This window comes from Balaenoptera borealis, assembly GCF_965194805.1.
Source record: "Balaenoptera borealis genome assembly, contig: HAP1_SCAFFOLD_1584, whole genome shotgun sequence".
Taxonomy (NCBI): Eukaryota; Metazoa; Chordata; class Mammalia; order Artiodactyla; family Balaenopteridae; genus Balaenoptera; species Balaenoptera borealis.
Window position 1 is genome coordinate 74,539 of NW_028122649.1, and position 20,292 is coordinate 94,830.

The 20,292-nt window shown below is 40.0% G+C and overlaps 1 long non-coding RNA gene across 1 annotated transcript in view; it reads right to left on the reverse strand.

Annotated features, from left to right (window-relative positions):
- Nucleotides 1-19,988, reverse strand: part of LOC309622115 — a 33,702-nt gene extending 13,714 nt beyond the window's left edge. Inside the window, exon 1 of the long non-coding RNA XR_014240523.1 lies at nucleotides 17,565-19,988. This is a non-coding gene — a long non-coding RNA (uncharacterized lncRNA). The remainder of the gene's footprint in view (nucleotides 1-17,564) is intronic.
- Between the last annotated feature and the right edge of the window lie 304 nt (nucleotides 19,989-20,292).

Below are 20,292 nucleotides of genomic sequence, written 5' to 3' on the forward strand. Positions count from 1 at the left end.
CTGGTAACGGCCAATAATAGGAACAGAATGGCAGCGCATTTAAAGGTAAAAATTGAGTCACCATATGATCCGGAAGTCCCACTATTGGGCCTTTCACCTGTGAAAGTCAGAATCAAAAAGACACGGGATGGGGCTTCCCTGGTGGTGCAGTGGTTGAGAGTCTGCCTGCCAAGGCAGGGGCCACGGGTTCGATCCCTGGTCTGGGAGGATCCCGCATGCCGCGGAGCAATTGGGCCCGTGAGCCAAAGCTGCTGAGCCTGCGCATCTGGAGCCTGTGCTCCGCAGCGGGAGAGGCCGCGATGGTGGGAGGCCCGCGCACCGTGATGAGGAGTGGCCCCCACTTGCCGCAACTGGAGAAAGCCCTCGCACAGAAACAAGGAACCAGCACAGCCAAAAATAAATAAATAAATTCATTAATTAATTTAAAAAAAAATCTTAAAAAAAAAAAGACACGGGGTGGAAAATCGTGTATTGCAGCAGTATTTACAATAGCCAAGACATGGAAGCAAACAAAATGTCCATCAACAGATAAATGGACACAGAAGAAGTGGTACACATACCGAATGGAAGAGTAGCCTCGGGAAAAAAATGAACAATGCCGTTTTCAGGACTACACATGAGCCTAGAAATAATCATATTAGCTTAAGTAAGTCAAGAGGGAATGATAAATATCCTATGATATCTTGTATACATGTTAGCCTAAGGTTGCTACCAATAAACATATTTTCACAGAAAAAGACACTCACAGACTTATAAAACAAACTAATGGTTAGCCAAAATGAAAGGTGGGAGGATGGATAAATTAGGACTATGGGGCTAACATAGATATACTAATGTATGTTAAATGTATATAAACATATAACATATAAACCATATGAATTATATACTCACCAATACATATAAAATATATAAAGACAAAACACCTACCAAATACCAAGGGAGGTCTACTCAACTTTCTGTAATAACATACAAGGTAACAGGATCCGAAGATGACCAGACATATGTATGAATCATTGAGCAGATTCTGTACAGCCAGAAAACCACAACACTCTAATCAAATTTACTCCGATAAGAAATAGAAATTAAATTTAAAAAACAAACATAAGTAAGGTGACATAAACTTCTGGGGGCTTGTCCCAGCACATTCCACTCTAATTTACAACCTTGGAACACTACTTTCAGGAAGACTCTTTTGCACTAGTAACAAGCGTTGAGAACGTAATAATGCTGCCGCCTTGTGGTTGTTTCCCATAACAGCAGCTTTAAACCAAGTGCTAATGGTTGCTTAATAGTCACAAGGACTGCAGGGCTGTAAATGACACCTGCCCTCAACAAATGCCCTGGGGTAGGGAATAGGCAAGAAAATTCTACACATTACAACTTTTTCAAGAAGTCAATACGAAGAGGGAAGTTGTAGTCACTCTTTAAAAAAGAAGGAAAAGAAAAAAGAGGACATGCCTAAAGTTCAGTATAAGGAATTATTAGCCACATGCAAATCCAACGTGAAAACGTTTCAGCTCACACCAGTCAAATGACCATCAGCAAAAAGTCTACAAACTATAAATGCTAAGGGCTTTTAGAGAACTCTGTAATTTCTAGATGCTGGTGGAATGTAAAGTGGTAACAGCACTAACGAAAACTGAACGGAGCTGCTTTAAAACGTAAAAATTGAGCTACCATATGATGCGGCAGGGCACCTTTTGGGCCTATAACCTAAGACCACAAGAATCGGAAAGACAGAGGCAGGCAAATGTGCACTGCAGCAATACTGAAATAGCCAAGACATGGAAACACAAAAAAGGTCCATAATCAGATGAATGGACAAAGAAGAAGTGGTAATATGGACAGAATGGAATATCCGTCACGGAAAAAAATAAAAGAATGGCGTATGCAGCACCACAGAGGAGCCTAGAGATAATCACACAACGTGAAGTAAGTCAGAATGAGAAAGACAAATGCCCTATGATGTCCCTTATGTTATCTGAAAATTCATAAAAATGAACATATTTCCATAGAGAAAGGCAATCTCAGATTGAGAAGACAAACTTATGGTTAAGCCGAAGAAAACGTGTGAGGAATGGATAAATTAGGATATTGGGGTTAACACACATATACTAATACATATAAAATATATAATCCCCAAAGACCTATGGAATACCAAGAGTGGTCTACTCAACACTCTGTAACAACCTACATGGAAAAGGACCCAAAGATCAATAAATATAGGTATATGTGTAAATGAACAAGATTCTGTACTCCTACAAAAAAAAATTTTTTTTCAATCAAATTTGCTCTGATAAAAACTACAACTTAAAGAGACAGACAAGAATTACGGAGGTTAAACTTATGGGGGTTTGTCCTGGCACATTCCACTCTAATCTGCAACCTAAAACCACAACTTGCAGCGAAGTTCTGTTTCCCTAGCAAGCAGAGTTGGCAACGTAGAAATCCTGCCACCCAAAAGCCGTTTCCTCAAACAGCAGCTTTAAATCTACTGCTAATGGTCACTAATATTCACAAGGACTGCAGGGCTGTAAATGACTCATGCCCTCAAAAAATGTCCTGGGGAAGGGAACGGCCAAAAAAATCCAAACGCAGCAAATTTTTCAAGAAGGCAGTTAGAAGTTGTACGTTTCGCTCAATCTTAAAAAAAAAGTGAAAAGGACACTGATAAACGCAAAACATCAGGAAATATGAGACGCATGCAAATCCAATCTACACAAAGGTATCACCTCACACCAGTCAGAATGACCATCAGCAAAAAGTCTACAAACAATAGATGTTGAAGAAGTTGTGGAGAATAGCGTAACCTCTCGGTCTAAGTGGGATGTAAACTGGTAACGGCCAATAATAGGAACAGAATGGCAGCGCATTTAAAGGTAAAAATTGAGTCACCATATGATCCGGAAGTCCCACTATTGGGCCTTTCACCTGTGAAAGTCAGAATCAAAAAGACACGGGATGGGGCTTCCCTGGTGGTGCAGTGGTTGAGAGTCTGCCTGCCAAGGCAGGGGCCACGGGTTCGATCCCTGGTCTGGGAGGATCCCGCATGCCGCGGAGCAATTGGGCCCGTGAGCCAAAGCTGCTGAGCCTGCGCATCTGGAGCCTGTGCTCCGCAGCGGGAGAGGCCGCGATGGTGGGAGGCCCGCGCACCGTGATGAGGAGTGGCCCCCACTTGCCGCAACTGGAGAAAGCCCTCGCACAGAAACAAGGAACCAGCACAGCCAAAAATAAATAAATAAATTCATTAATTAATTTAAAAAAAAATCTTAAAAAAAAAAAGACACGGGGTGGAAAATCGTGTATTGCAGCAGTATTTACAATAGCCAAGACATGGAAGCAAACAAAATGTCCATCAACAGATAAATGGACACAGAAGAAGTGGTACACATACCGAATGGAAGAGTAGCCTCGGGAAAAAAATGAACAATGCCGTTTTCAGGACTACACATGAGCCTAGAAATAATCATATTAGCTTAAGTAAGTCAAGAGGGAATGATAAATATCCTATGATATCTTGTATACATGTTAGCCTAAGGTTGCTACCAATAAACATATTTTCACAGAAAAAGACACTCACAGACTTATAAAACAAACTAATGGTTAGCCAAAATGAAAGGTGGGAGGATGGATAAATTAGGACTATGGGGCTAACATAGATATACTAATGTATGTTAAATGTATATAAACATATAACATATAAACCATATGAATTATATACTCACCAATACATATAAAATATATAAAGACAAAACACCTACCAAATACCAAGGGAGGTCTACTCAACTTTCTGTAATAACATACAAGGTAACAGGATCCGAAGATGACCAGACATATGTATGAATCATTGAGCAGATTCTGTACAGCCAGAAAACCACAACACTCTAATCAAATTTACTCCGATAAGAAATAGAAATTAAATTTAAAAAACAAACATAAGTAAGGTGACATAAACTTCTGGGGGCTTGTCCCAGCACATTCCACTCTAATTTACAACCTTGGAACACTACTTTCAGGAAGACTCTTTTGCACTAGTAACAAGCGTTGAGAACGTAATAATGCTGCCGCCTTGTGGTTGTTTCCCATAACAGCAGCTTTAAACCAAGTGCTAATGGTTGCTTAATAGTCACAAGGACTGCAGGGCTGTAAATGACACCTGCCCTCAACAAATGCCCTGGGGTAGGGAATAGGCAAGAAAATTCTACACATTACAACTTTTTCAAGAAGTCAATACGAAGAGGGAAGTTGTAGTCACTCTTTAAAAAAGAAGGAAAAGAAAAAAGAGGACATGCCTAAAGTTCAGTATAAGGAATTATTAGCCACATGCAAATCCAACGTGAAAACGTTTCAGCTCACACCAGTCAAATGACCATCAGCAAAAAGTCTACAAACTATAAATGCTAAGGGCTTTTAGAGAACTCTGTAATTTCTAGATGCTGGTGGAATGTAAAGTGGTAACAGCACTAACGAAAACTGAACGGAGCTGCTTTAAAACGTAAAAATTGAGCTACCATATGATGCGGCAGGGCACCTTTTGGGCCTATAACCTAAGACCACAAGAATCGGAAAGACAGAGGCAGGCAAATGTGCACTGCAGCAATACTGAAATAGCCAAGACATGGAAACACAAAAAAGGTCCATAATCAGATGAATGGACAAAGAAGAAGTGGTAATATGGACAGAATGGAATATCCGTCACGGAAAAAAATAAAAGAATGGCGTATGCAGCACCACAGAGGAGCCTAGAGATAATCACACAACGTGAAGTAAGTCAGAATGAGAAAGACAAATGCCCTATGATGTCCCTTATGTTATCTGAAAATTCATAAAAATGAACATATTTCCATAGAGAAAGGCAATCTCAGATTGAGAAGACAAACTTATGGTTAAGCCGAAGAAAACGTGTGAGGAATGGATAAATTAGGATATTGGGGTTAACACACATATACTAATACATATAAAATATATAATCCCCAAAGACCTATGGAATACCAAGAGTGGTCTACTCAACACTCTGTAACAACCTACATGGAAAAGGACCCAAAGATCAATAAATATAGGTATATGTGTAAATGAACAAGATTCTGTACTCCTACAAAAAAAAATTTTTTTTCAATCAAATTTGCTCTGATAAAAACTACAACTTAAAGAGACAGACAAGAATTACGGAGGTTAAACTTATGGGGGTTTGTCCTGGCACATTCCACTCTAATCTGCAACCTAAAACCACAACTTGCAGCGAAGTTCTGTTTCCCTAGCAAGCAGAGTTGGCAACGTAGAAATCCTGCCACCCAAAAGCCGTTTCCTCAAACAGCAGCTTTAAATCTACTGCTAATGGTCACTAATATTCACAAGGACTGCAGGGCTGTAAATGACTCATGCCCTCAAAAAATGTCCTGGGGAAGGGAATGGCCAAAAAAATCCAAACGCAGCAAATTTTTCAAGAAGGCAGTTAGAAGTTGTACGTTTCGCTCAATCTTAAAAAAAAAGTGAAAAGGACACTGATAAACGCAAAACATCAGGAAATATGAGACGCATGCAAATCCAATCTACACAAAGGTATCACCTCACACCAGTCAGAATGACCATCAGCAAAAAGTCTACAAACAATAGATGTTGAAGAAGTTGTGGAGAATAGCGTAACCTCTCGGTCTAAGTGGGATGTAAACTGGTAACGGCCAATAATAGGAACAGAATGGCAGCGCATTTAAAGGTAAAAATTGAGTCACCATATGATCCGGAAGTCCCACTATTGGGCCTTTCACCTGTGAAAGTCAGAATCAAAAAGACACGGGATGGGGCTTCCCTGGTGGTGCAGTGGTTGAGAGTCTGCCTGCCAAGGCAGGGGCCACGGGTTCGATCCCTGGTCTGGGAGGATCCCGCATGCCGCGGAGCAATTGGGCCCGTGAGCCAAAGCTGCTGAGCCTGCGCATCTGGAGCCTGTGCTCCGCAGCGGGAGAGGCCGCGATGGTGGGAGGCCCGCGCACCGTGATGAGGAGTGGCCCCCACTTGCCGCAACTGGAGAAAGCCCTCGCACAGAAACAAGGAACCAGCACAGCCAAAAATAAATAAATAAATTCATTAATTAATTTAAAAAAAAAATCTTAAAAAAAAAAAGACACGGGATGGAAAATCGTGTATTGCAGCAGTATTTACAATAGCCAAGACATGGAAGCAAACAAAATGTCCATCAACAGATAAATGGACACAGAAGAAGTGGTACACATACCGAATGGAAGAGTAGCCTCGGGAAAAAAATGAACAATGCCGTTTTCAGGACTACACATGAGCCTAGAAATAATCATATTAGCTTAAGTAAGTCAAGAGGGAATGATAAATATCCTATGATATCTTGTATACATGTTAGCCTAAGGTTGCTACCAATAAACATATTTTCACAGAAAAAGACACTCACAGACTTATAAAACAAACTAATGGTTAGCCAAAATGAAAGGTGGGAGGATGGATAAATTAGGACTATGGGGCTAACATAGATATACTAATGTATGTTAAATGTATATAAACATATAACATATAAACCATATGAATTATATACTCACCAATACATATAAAATATATAAAGACAAAACACCTACCAAATACCAAGGGAGGTCTACTCAACTTTCTGTAATAACATACAAGGTAACAGGATCCGAAGATGACCAGACATATGTATGAATCATTGAGCAGATTCTGTACAGCCAGAAAACCACAACACTCTAATCAAATTTACTCCGATAAGAAATAGAAATTAAATTTAAAAAACAAACATAAGTAAGGTGACATAAACTTCTGGGGGCTTGTCCCAGCACATTCCACTCTAATTTACAACCTTGGAACACTACTTTCAGGAAGACTCTTTTGCACTAGTAACAAGCGTTGAGAACGTAATAATGCTGCCGCCTTGTGGTTGTTTCCCATAACAGCAGCTTTAAACCAAGTGCTAATGGTTGCTTAATAGTCACAAGGACTGCAGGGCTGTAAATGACACCTGCCCTCAACAAATGCCCTGGGGTAGGGAATAGGCAAGAAAATTCTACACATTACAACTTTTTCAAGAAGTCAATACGAAGAGGGAAGTTGTAGTCACTCTTTAAAAAAGAAGGAAAAGAAAAAAGAGGACATGCCTAAAGTTCAGTATAAGGAATTATTAGCCACATGCAAATCCAACGTGAAAACGTTTCAGCTCACACCAGTCAAATGACCATCAGCAAAAAGTCTACAAACTATAAATGCTAAGGGCTTTTAGAGAACTCTGTAATTTCTAGATGCTGGTGGAATGTAAAGTGGTAACAGCACTAACGAAAACTGAACGGAGCTGCTTTAAAACGTAAAAATTGAGCTACCATATGATGCGGCAGGGCACCTTTTGGGCCTATAACCTAAGACCACAAGAATCGGAAAGACAGAGGCAGGCAAATGTGCACTGCAGCAATACTGAAATAGCCAAGACATGGAAACACAAAAAAGGTCCATAATCAGATGAATGGACAAAGAAGAAGTGGTAATATGGACAGAATGGAATATCCGTCACGGAAAAAAATAAAAGAATGGCGTATGCAGCACCACAGAGGAGCCTAGAGATAATCACACAACGTGAAGTAAGTCAGAATGAGAAAGACAAATGCCCTATGATGTCCCTTATGTTATCTGAAAATTCATAAAAATGAACATATTTCCATAGAGAAAGGCAATCTCAGATTGAGAAGACAAACTTATGGTTAAGCCGAAGAAAACGTGTGAGGAATGGATAAATTAGGATATTGGGGTTAACACACATATACTAATACATATAAAATATATAATCCCCAAAGACCTATGGAATACCAAGAGTGGTCTACTCAACACTCTGTAACAACCTACATGGAAAAGGACCCAAAGATCAATAAATATAGGTATATGTGTAAATGAACAAGATTCTGTACTCCTACAAAAAAAAATTTTTTTTCAATCAAATTTGCTCTGATAAAAACTACAACTTAAAGAGACAGACAAGAATTACGGAGGTTAAACTTATGGGGGTTTGTCCTGGCACATTCCACTCTAATCTGCAACCTAAAACCACAACTTGCAGCGAAGTTCTGTTTCCCTAGCAAGCAGAGTTGGCAACGTAGAAATCCTGCCACCCAAAAGCCGTTTCCTCAAACAGCAGCTTTAAATCTACTGCTAATGGTCACTAATATTCACAAGGACTGCAGGGCTGTAAATGACTCATGCCCTCAAAAAATGTCCTGGGGAAGGGAACGGCCAAAAAAATCCAAACGCAGCAAATTTTTCAAGAAGGCAGTTAGAAGTTGTACGTTTCGCTCAATCTTAAAAAAAAAGTGAAAAGGACACTGATAAACGCAAAACATCAGGAAATATGAGACGCATGCAAATCCAATCTACACAAAGGTATCACCTCACACCAGTCAGAATGACCATCAGCAAAAAGTCTACAAACAATAGATGTTGAAGAAGTTGTGGAGAATAGCGTAACCTCTCGGTCTAAGTGGGATGTAAACTGGTAACGGCCAATAATAGGAACAGAATGGCAGCGCATTTAAAGGTAAAAATTGAGTCACCATATGATCCGGAAGTCCCACTATTGGGCCTTTCACCTGTGAAAGTCAGAATCAAAAAGACACGGGATGGGGCTTCCCTGGTGGTGCAGTGGTTGAGAGTCTGCCTGCCAAGGCAGGGGCCACGGGTTCGATCCCTGGTCTGGGAGGATCCCGCATGCCGCGGAGCAATTGGGCCCGTGAGCCAAAGCTGCTGAGCCTGCGCATCTGGAGCCTGTGCTCCGCAGCGGGAGAGGCCGCGATGGTGGGAGGCCCGCGCACCGTGATGAGGAGTGGCCCCCACTTGCCGCAACTGGAGAAAGCCCTCGCACAGAAACAAGGAACCAGCACAGCCAAAAATAAATAAATAAATTCATTAATTAATTTAAAAAAAAATCTTAAAAAAAAAAAGACACGGGATGGAAAATCGTGTATTGCAGCAGTATTTACAATAGCCAAGACATGGAAGCAAACAAAATGTCCATCAACAGATAAATGGACACAGAAGAAGTGGTACACATACCGAATGGAAGAGTAGCCTCGGGAAAAAAATGAACAATGCCGTTTTCAGGACTACACATGAGCCTAGAAATAATCATATTAGCTTAAGTAAGTCAAGAGGGAATGATAAATATCCTATGATATCTTGTATACATGTTAGCCTAAGGTTGCTACCAATAAACATATTTTCACAGAAAAAGACACTCACAGACTTATAAAACAAACTAATGGTTAGCCAAAATGAAAGGTGGGAGGATGGATAAATTAGGACTATGGGGCTAACATAGATATACTAATGTATGTTAAATGTATATAAACATATAACATATAAACCATATGAATTATATACTCACCAATACATATAAAATATATAAAGACAAAACACCTACCAAATACCAAGGGAGGTCTACTCAACTTTCTGTAATAACATACAAGGTAACAGGATCCGAAGATGAACAGACATATGTATGAATCATTGAGCAGATTCTGTACAGCCAGAAAACCACAACACTCTAATCAAATTTACTCCGATAAGAAATAGAAATTAAATTTAAAAAACAAACATAAGTAAGGTGACATAAACTTCTGGGGGCTTGTCCCAGCACATTCCACTCTAATTTACAACCTTGGAACACTACTTTCAGGAAGACTCTTTTGCACTAGTAACAAGCGTTGAGAACGTAATAATGCTGCCGCCTTGTGGTTGTTTCCCATAACAGCAGCTTTAAACCAAGTGCTAATGGTTGCTTAATAGTCACAAGGACTGCAGGGCTGTAAATGACACCTGCCCTCAACAAATGCCCTGGGGTAGGGAATAGGCAAGAAAATTCTACACATTACAACTTTTTCAAGAAGTCAATACGAAGAGGGAAGTTGTAGTCACTCTTTAAAAAAGAAGGAAAAGAAAAAAGAGGACATGCCTAAAGTTCAGTATAAGGAATTATTAGCCACATGCAAATCCAACGTGAAAACGTTTCAGCTCACACCAGTCAAATGACCATCAGCAAAAAGTCTACAAACTATAAATGCTAAGGGCTTTTAGAGAACTCTGTAATTTCTAGATGCTGGTGGAATGTAAAGTGGTAACAGCACTAACGAAAACTGAACGGAGCTGCTTTAAAACGTAAAAATTGAGCTACCATATGATGCGGCAGGGCACCTTTTGGGCCTATAACCTAAGACCACAAGAATCGGAAAGACAGAGGCAGGCAAATGTGCACTGCAGCAATACTGAAATAGCCAAGACATGGAAACACAAAAAAGGTCCATAATCAGATGAATGGACAAAGAAGAAGTGGTAATATGGACAGAATGGAATATCCGTCACGGAAAAAAATAAAAGAATGGCATATGCAGCACCACAGAGGAGCCTAGAGATAATCACACAACGTGAAGTAAGTCAGAATGAGAAAGACAAATGCCCTATGATGTCCCTTATGTTATCTGAAAATTCATAAAAATGAACATATTTCCATAGAGAAAGGCAATCTCAGATTGAGAAGACAAACTTATGGTTAAGCCAAAGAAAACGTGTGAGGAATGGATAAATTAGGATATTGGGGTTAACACACATATACTAATACATATAAAATATATAATCCCCAAAGACCTATGGAATACCAAGAGTGGTCTACTCAACACTCTGTAACAACCTACATGGAAAAGGACCCAAAGATCAATAAATATAGGTATATGTGTAAATGAACAAGATTCTGTACTCCTACAAAAAAAAATTTTTTTTCAATCAAATTTGCTCTGATAAAAACTACAACTTAAAGAGACAGACAAGAATTACGGAGGTTAAACTTATGGGGGTTTGTCCTGGCACATTCCACTCTAATCTGCAACCTAAAACCACAACTTGCAGCGAAGTTCTGTTTCCCTAGCAAGCAGAGTTGGCAACGTAGAAATCCTGCCACCCAAAAGCCGTTTCCTCAAACAGCAGCTTTAAATCTACTGCTAATGGTCACTAATATTCACAAGGACTGCAGGGCTGTAAATGACTCATGCCCTCAAAAAATGTCCTGGGGAAGGGAATGGCCAAAAAAATCCAAACGCAGCAAATTTTTCAAGAAGGCAGTTAGAAGTTGTACGTTTCGCTCAATCTTAAAAAAAAAGTGAAAAGGACACTGATAAACGCAAAACATCAGGAAATATGAGACGCATGCAAATCCAATCTACACAAAGGTATCACCTCACACCAGTCAGAATGACCATCAGCAAAAAGTCTACAAACAATAGATGTTGAAGAAGTTGTGGAGAATAGCGTAACCTCTCGGTCTAAGTGGGATGTAAACTGGTAACGGCCAATAATAGGAACAGAATGGCAGCGCATTTAAAGGTAAAAATTGAGTCACCATATGATCCGGAAGTCCCACTATTGGGCCTTTCACCTGTGAAAGTCAGAATCAAAAAGACACGGGATGGGGCTTCCCTGGTGGTGCAGTGGTTGAGAGTCTGCCTGCCAAGGCAGGGGCCACGGGTTCGATCCCTGGTCTGGGAGGATCCCGCATGCCGCGGAGCAATTGGGCCCGTGAGCCAAAGCTGCTGAGCCTGCGCATCTGGAGCCTGTGCTCCGCAGCGGGAGAGGCCGCGATGGTGGGAGGCCCGCGCACCGTGATGAGGAGTGGCCCCCACTTGCCGCAACTGGAGAAAGCCCTCGCACAGAAACAAGGAACCAGCACAGCCAAAAATAAATAAATAAATTCATTAATTAATTTAAAAAAAAATCTTAAAAAAAAAAAGACACGGGATGGAAAATCGTGTATTGCAGCAGTATTTACAATAGCCAAGACATGGAAGCAAACAAAATGTCCATCAACAGATAAATGGACACAGAAGAAGTGGTACACATACCGAATGGAAGAGTAGCCTCGGGAAAAAAATGAACAATGCCGTTTTCAGGACTACACATGAGCCTAGAAATAATCATATTAGCTTAAGTAAGTCAAGAGGGAATGATAAATATCCTATGATATCTTGTATACATGTTAGCCTAAGGTTGCTACCAATAAACATATTTTCACAGAAAAAGACACTCACAGACTTATAAAACAAACTAATGGTTAGCCAAAATGAAAGGTGGGAGGATGGATAAATTAGGACTATGGGGCTAACATAGATATACTAATGTATGTTAAATGTATATAAACATATAACATATAAACCATATGAATTATATACTCACCAATACATATAAAATATATAAAGACAAAACACCTACCAAATACCAAGGGAGGTCTACTCAACTTTCTGTAATAACATACAAGGTAACAGGATCCGAAGATGAGCAGACATATGTATGAATCATTGAGCAGATTCTGTACAGCCAGAAAACCACAACACTCTAATCAAATTTACTCCGATAAGAAATAGAAATTAAATTTAAAAAACAAACATAAGTAAGGTGACATAAACTTCTGGGGGCTTGTCCCAGCACATTCCACTCTAATTTACAACCTTGGAACACTACTTTCAGGAAGACTCTTTTGCACTAGTAACAAGCGTTGAGAACGTAATAATGCTGCCGCCTTGTGGTTGTTTCCCATAACAGCAGCTTTAAACCAAGTGCTAATGGTTGCTTAATAGTCACAAGGACTGCAGGGCTGTAAATGACACCTGCCCTCAACAAATGCCCTGGGGTAGGGAATAGGCAAGAAAATTCTACACATTACAACTTTTTCAAGAAGTCAATACGAAGAGGGAAGTTGTAGTCACTCTTTAAAAAAGAAGGAAAAGAAAAAAGAGGACATGCCTAAAGTTCAGTATAAGGAATTATTAGCCACATGCAAATCCAACGTGAAAACGTTTCAGCTCACACCAGTCAAATGACCATCAGCAAAAAGTCTACAAACTATAAATGCTAAGGGCTTTTAGAGAACTCTGTAATTTCTAGATGCTGGTGGAATGTAAAGTGGTAACAGCACTAACGAAAACTGAACGGAGCTGCTTTAAAACGTAAAAATTGAGCTACCATATGATGCGGCAGGGCACCTTTTGGGCCTATAACCTAAGACCACAAGAATCGGAAAGACAGAGGCAGGCAAATGTGCACTGCAGCAATACTGAAATAGCCAAGACATGGAAACACAAAAAAGGTCCATAATCAGATGAATGGACAAAGAAGAAGTGGTAATATGGACAGAATGGAATATCCGTCACGGAAAAAAATAAAAGAATGGCATATGCAGCACCACAGAGGAGCCTAGAGATAATCACACAACGTGAAGTAAGTCAGAATGAGAAAGACAAATGCCCTATGATGTCCCTTATGTTATCTGAAAATTCATAAAAATGAACATATTTCCATAGAGAAAGGCAATCTCAGATTGAGAAGACAAACTTATGGTTAAGCCAAAGAAAACGTGTGAGGAATGGATAAATTAGGATATTGGGGTTAACACACATATACTAATACATATAAAATATATAATCCCCAAAGACCTATGGAATACCAAGAGTGGTCTACTCAACACTCTGTAACAACCTACATGGAAAAGGACCCAAAGATCAATAAATATAGGTATATGTGTAAATGAACAAGATTCTGTACTCCTACAAAAAAAAATTTTTTTTCAATCAAATTTGCTCTGATAAAAACTACAACTTAAAGAGACAGACAAGAATTACGGAGGTTAAACTTATGGGGGTTTGTCCTGGCACATTCCACTCTAATCTGCAACCTAAAACCACAACTTGCAGCGAAGTTCTGTTTCCCTAGCAAGCAGAGTTGGCAACGTAGAAATCCTGCCACCCAAAAGCCGTTTCCTCAAACAGCAGCTTTAAATCTACTGCTAATGGTCACTAATATTCACAAGGACTGCAGGGCTGTAAATGACTCATGCCCTCAAAAAATGTCCTGGGGAAGGGAATGGCCAAAAAAATCCAAACGCAGCAAATTTTTCAAGAAGGCAGTTAGAAGTTGTACGTTTCGCTCAATCTTAAAAAAAAAGTGAAAAGGACACTGATAAACGCAAAACATCAGGAAATATGAGACGCATGCAAATCCAATCTACACAAAGGTATCACCTCACACCAGTCAGAATGACCATCAGCAAAAAGTCTACAAACAATAGATGTTGAAGAAGTTGTGGAGAATAGCGTAACCTCTCGGTCTAAGTGGGATGTAAACTGGTAACGGCCAATAATAGGAACAGAATGGCAGCGCATTTAAAGGTAAAAATTGAGTCACCATATGATCCGGAAGTCCCACTATTGGGCCTTTCACCTGTGAAAGTCAGAATCAAAAAGACACGGGATGGGGCTTCCCTGGTGGTGCAGTGGTTGAGAGTCTGCCTGCCAAGGCAGGGGCCACGGGTTCGATCCCTGGTCTGGGAGGATCCCGCATGCCGTGGAGCAATTGGGCCCGTGAGCCAAAGCTGCTGAGCCTGCGCATCTGGAGCCTGTGCTCCGCAGCGGGAGAGGCCGCGATGGTGGGAGGCCCGCGCACCGTGATGAGGAGTGGCCCCCACTTGCCGCAACTGGAGAAAGCCCTCGCACAGAAACAAGGAACCAGCACAGCCAAAAATAAATAAATAAATTCATTAATTAATTTAAAAAAAAATCTTAAAAAAAAAAAGACACGGGATGGAAAATCGTGTATTGCAGCAGTATTTACAATAGCCAAGACATGGAAGCAAACAAAATGTCCATCAACAGATAAATGGACACAGAAGAAGTGGTACACATACCGAATGGAAGAGTAGCCTCGGGAAAAAAATGAACAATGCCGTTTTCAGGACTACACATGAGCCTAGAAATAATCATATTAGCTTAAGTAAGTCAAGAGGGAATGATAAATATCCTATGATATCTTGTATACATGTTAGCCTAAGGTTGCTACCAATAAACATATTTTCACAGAAAAAGACACTCACAGACTTATAAAACAAACTAATGGTTAGCCAAAATGAAAGGTGGGAGGATGGATAAATTAGGACTATGGGGCTAACATAGATATACTAATGTATGTTAAATGTATATAAACATATAACATATAAACCATATGAATTATATACTCACCAATACATATAAAATATATAAAGACAAAACACCTACCAAATACCAAGGGAGGTCTACTCAACTTTCTGTAATAACATACAAGGTAACAGGATCCGAAGATGAACAGACATATGTATGAATCATTGAGCAGATTCTGTACAGCCAGAAAACCACAACACTCTAATCAAATTTACTCCGATAAGAAATAGAAATTAAATTTAAAAAACAAACATAAGTAAGGTGACATAAACTTCTGGGGGCTTGTCCCAGCACATTCCACTCTAATTTACAACCTTGGAACACTACTTTCAGGAAGACTCTTTTGCACTAGTAACAAGCGTTGAGAACGTAATAATGCTGCCGCCTTGTGGTTGTTTCCCATAACAGCAGCTTTAAACCAAGTGCTAATGGTTGCTTAATAGTCACAAGGACTGCAGGGCTGTAAATGACACCTGCCCTCAACAAATGCCCTGGGGTAGGGAATAGGCAAGAAAATTCTACACATTACAACTTTTTCAAGAAGTCAATACGAAGAGGGAAGTTGTAGTCACTCTTTAAAAAAGAAGGAAAAGAAAAAAGAGGACATGCCTAAAGTTCAGTATAAGGAATTATTAGCCACATGCAAATCCAACGTGAAAACGTTTCAGCTCACACCAGTCAAATGACCATCAGCAAAAAGTCTACAAACTATAAATGCTAAGGGCTTTTAGAGAACTCTGTAATTTCTAGATGCTGGTGGAATGTAAAGTGGTAACAGCACTAACGAAAACTGAACGGAGCTGCTTTAAAACGTAAAAATTGAGCTACCATATGATGCGGCAGGGCACCTTTTGGGCCTATAACCTAAGACCACAAGAATCGGAAAGACAGAGGCAGGCAAATGTGCACTGCAGCAATACTGAAATAGCCAAGACATGGAAACACAAAAAAGGTCCATAATCAGATGAATGGACAAAGAAGAAGTGGTAATATGGACAGAATGGAATATCCGTCACGGAAAAAAATAAAAGAATGGCATATGCAGCACCACAGAGGAGCCTAGAGATAATCACACAACGTGAAGTAAGTCAGAATGAGAAAGACAAATGCCCTATGATGTCCCTTATGTTATCTGAAAATTCATAAAAATGAACATATTTCCATAGAGAAAGGCAATCTCAGATTGAGAAGACAAACTTATGGTTAAGCCAAAGAAAACGTGTGAGGAATGGATAAATTAGGATATTGGGGTTAACACACATATACTAATACATATAAAATATATAATCCCCAAAGACCTATGGAATACCAAGAGTGGTCTACTCAACACTCTGTAACAACCTACATGGAAAAGGACCCAAAGATCAATAAATATAGGTATATGTGTAAATGAACAAGATTCTGTACTCCTACAAAAAAAAATTTTTTTTCAATCAAATTTGCTCTGATAAAAACTACAACTTAAAGAGACAGACAAGAATTACGGAGGTTAAACTTATGGGGGTTTGTCCTGGCACATTCCACTCTAATCTGCAACCTAAAACCACAACTTGCAGCGAAGTTCTGTTTCCCTAGCAAGCAGAGTTGGCAACGTAGAAATCCTGCCACCCAAAAGCCGTTTCCTCAAACAGCAGCTTTAAATCTACTGCTAATGGTCACTAATATTCACAAGGACTGCAGGGCTGTAAATGACTCATGCCCTCAAAAAATGTCCTGGGGAAGGGAATGGCCAAAAAAATCCAAACGCAGCAAATTTTTCAAGAAGGCAGTTAGAAGTTGTACGTTTCGCTCAATCTTAAAAAAAAAGTGAAAAGGACACTGATAAACGCAAAACATCAGGAAATATGAGACGCATGCAAATCCAATCTACACAAAGGTATCACCTCACACCAGTCAGAATGACCATCAGCAAAAAGTCTACAAACAATAGATGTTGAAGAAGTTGTGGAGAATAGCGTAACCTCTCGGTCTAAGTGGGATGTAAACTGGTAACGGCCAATAATAGGAACAGAATGGCAGCGCATTTAAAGGTAAAAATTGAGTCACCATATGATCCGGAAGTCCCACTATTGGGCCTTTCACCTGTGAAAGTCAGAATCAAAAAGACACGGGATGGGGCTTCCCTGGTGGTGCAGTGGTTGAGAGTCTGCCTGCCAAGGCAGGGGCCACGGGTTCGATCCCTGGTCTGGGAGGATCCCGCATGCCGCGGAGCAATTGGGCCCGTGAGCCAAAGCTGCTGAGCCTGCGCATCTGGAGCCTGTGCTCCGCAGCGGGAGAGGCCGCGATGGTGGGAGGCCCGCGCACCGTGATGAGGAGTGGCCCCCACTTGCCGCAACTGGAGAAAGCCCTCGCACAGAAACAAGGAACCAGCACAGCCAAAAATAAATAAATAAATAAATTAATTAATTTAAAAAAAATCTTAAAAAAAAAAAGACACGGGATGGAAAATCGTGTATTGCAGCAGTATTTACAATAGCCAAGACATGGAAGCAAACAAAATGTCCATCAACAGATAAATGGACAAAGAAGAAGTGGTACACATACCAAATGGAATAGTAGCCTCGGGAAAAAAATGAACAATGCTGTTTTCAGGACTACAGATGAGCCTAGAAATAATCATATTAGGTTAAGCAAGTCAAAAGGGAATGACAAATATCCTATGATATCATGTGTACATGTTATCCTAAGATTACTACCAATGAACATATTTCCACAGAAACAGACACTCACAGACTTATACAACAAACTAATGGTTAGCCAAAATGAAAGGTGGGAGGATGGATAAATTAAGACTATGGGGCTAACATAGATATACTAATATATGTTAAATATATATAAACATGTAACATATAAACTATATGAATTATATAGTCACCAATACATATAAAATATATAATGACAAAACACCTACCAAATACCAAGGGAGGTCTACTCAACATTCTGTAATAACATACCTGGTAACAGGATCCGAACATGAACAGACATATGTATGAATCATTGAGCAGATTCTGTACAGCCAGACAATCACAAAACTCTAATCAAGTTTACTCCGATAAGAAATAGAAATTCAATTTAAAAAGCAAACATAAGTAAGGAGAAATAAACTTCTGGGGGCTTGTCCCAGCACATTCCACTCTAATTTACAACCTTGGAACACTACCTCCAGGAAGACTCTTTTGCACTAGTAACAAGAGTTGAGAACGTAATGATGCTGCCGCCTTGTGGCTGTTTCCCACAACAGCAGCTTTAAACAAAGTGCTAATGTTTGCTTAATAGTCACAAGGACTGCAGGGCTGTAAATGACACCTGCCCTCAAAAAATGCTCTGCGGTAGGGAATACGCAAGAAAATTCAACACAAGACAAATTTTTCAAGAAGTCAATAAGAAGAGGGAAGTTGTAGTCACTCTTCAAAAAAAAGGAAAAGAAAAAAAGGACATGCCTAAAGCTTAGTATAAGGAATTATTAGCCATATGCAAATCCAATGTCGAAAAAGGTTTCAGCTCACACCAGTCAAATGACCATCAGCAAAAGTCTACAAACTATAAATGTTGAAGGGGTTTTAGAGAACTCTGTACCTTCTAGCTGCTGCTGGGATGTAAAGTGGTAACAGCACTAACAAAAACTGAATGGAGCTGCTTGAAAAGGTAAAAATTGAGCTACCAGATGATGCGGCAGGGCACCTTTTGGGCCTATTACCTAAGACCACAAGAATCGGAAAGACAGAGGCAGGCAAATGTCTAAGTCTGTATCTGTTACCATGTTACCATGTTACCATGTCTTTAACGAGGAAATGTCAGAACTGACTTACCAAAAAAAAGTGTTTTGTTTGTTTGTTTTAATTACAGTCACGGTGAGTAAGACGTAGCTCAGAACAGCTAATGTGACTTAGTGATTCTCTCATCAGGAAATACAGTTTCTACTTCCCTGTTTATTCTCCACATCCTCTAGTAAGCAAAGTTTCAATGAAAGATAAATCTACAGGGCGAAAAGAAAAGAAAACTTACATGTGTTGATAAGATCATTTTGACAGGTTGTACCACGTATGTTAGTGTTTCTGGGGGTGGACACAAGCCAGAGCTCCTTACTCTGACATTTTCACTGATGTCATTCCCTTTGATCCTCAATTTGAAAGTGGATAAAAATGTTTTCTATGTTTTCTTCTTTCAGAAATTAAATAAAGAATGCTTTCTAGACATGACTCTCTAATGATTTTCAGTCAGTGGTCACCAACGGAGGTAAAGCACAGAATCTCATCACCACAGAAGGGTGACATTCAGTCAGGTAAGAAAATTCTACCCGAAATCAGAGCTTCATCTTTAACATGAAATCAAAGGCTTTCACAGGTTCTTCATCATTCTGCACTCAGCCCTACCATATGGGATTGGCTCTGAGAATCTCACATCAGATGACTGACAAACATGTCATAGTACACTGATCTGGTACCAGATCCTACCTCTGTTAATGATCTCCTGCAGGGACATTGGAATATTCTAGGATATTTCCTGGAGCCCTCTACTCTATACAGGTACACTTCTAAGTAGAAACAGAAGCTTTGATTTTCACTGGGACCCCTGCTCTGTCCAACCAACCTCTCTAGAAATATGATGTTCTAATGTCTCCTGATTAGAACATTTCAAGGTCTCTCCCTGTGCTAATTTAGTAAAGGTAAAAGAGAAACAAGAAAGAGCAAACGGGCTTCCCTGGTGGCGCAGTGGTTGAGAGTCTGCCTGCCAATGCAGGGGATGCGGGTTTGAGCCCTGGTCTGTGAAGATCCCACATGCCGCGGAGTAACTGGGCCCATGAGCCACAATTACTGAGCCTGCGCGTCTGGAGCCTGTGCTCCGCAACAAGAGAGGACGCGATGGTGAGAGGCCCGCGCACCGCGATGAAGAGTGGTCCCCACTTGCCACAACTGGAGAAAGCCCTCGCACGGAAACAAAGACTCAACACAGTCATAATTAATTAATTAATTAATTAATTAATTAATTAATTAATAACGTGAATTTCTTTAAAATAAAAAAGAAAGAGCAAATTATGCAGGGAGCAATATATAAGATTCCTTTACTTAATGTATTTACCTGATATACCCAAATATTGAGAAATATAGATTCATTTCATAATGGTCAAGAAAAGAGGAGGAGGAACCTCCATGCCAACAGTATATATAAAATGGAATCAATATTGCATAAGCTCCAGCTTAAGCTTAGCTACGAGGTACTAACTCTTCTCATAAAGAAACAATAGTTCTCCATCATTTGAAGCACACTGAGG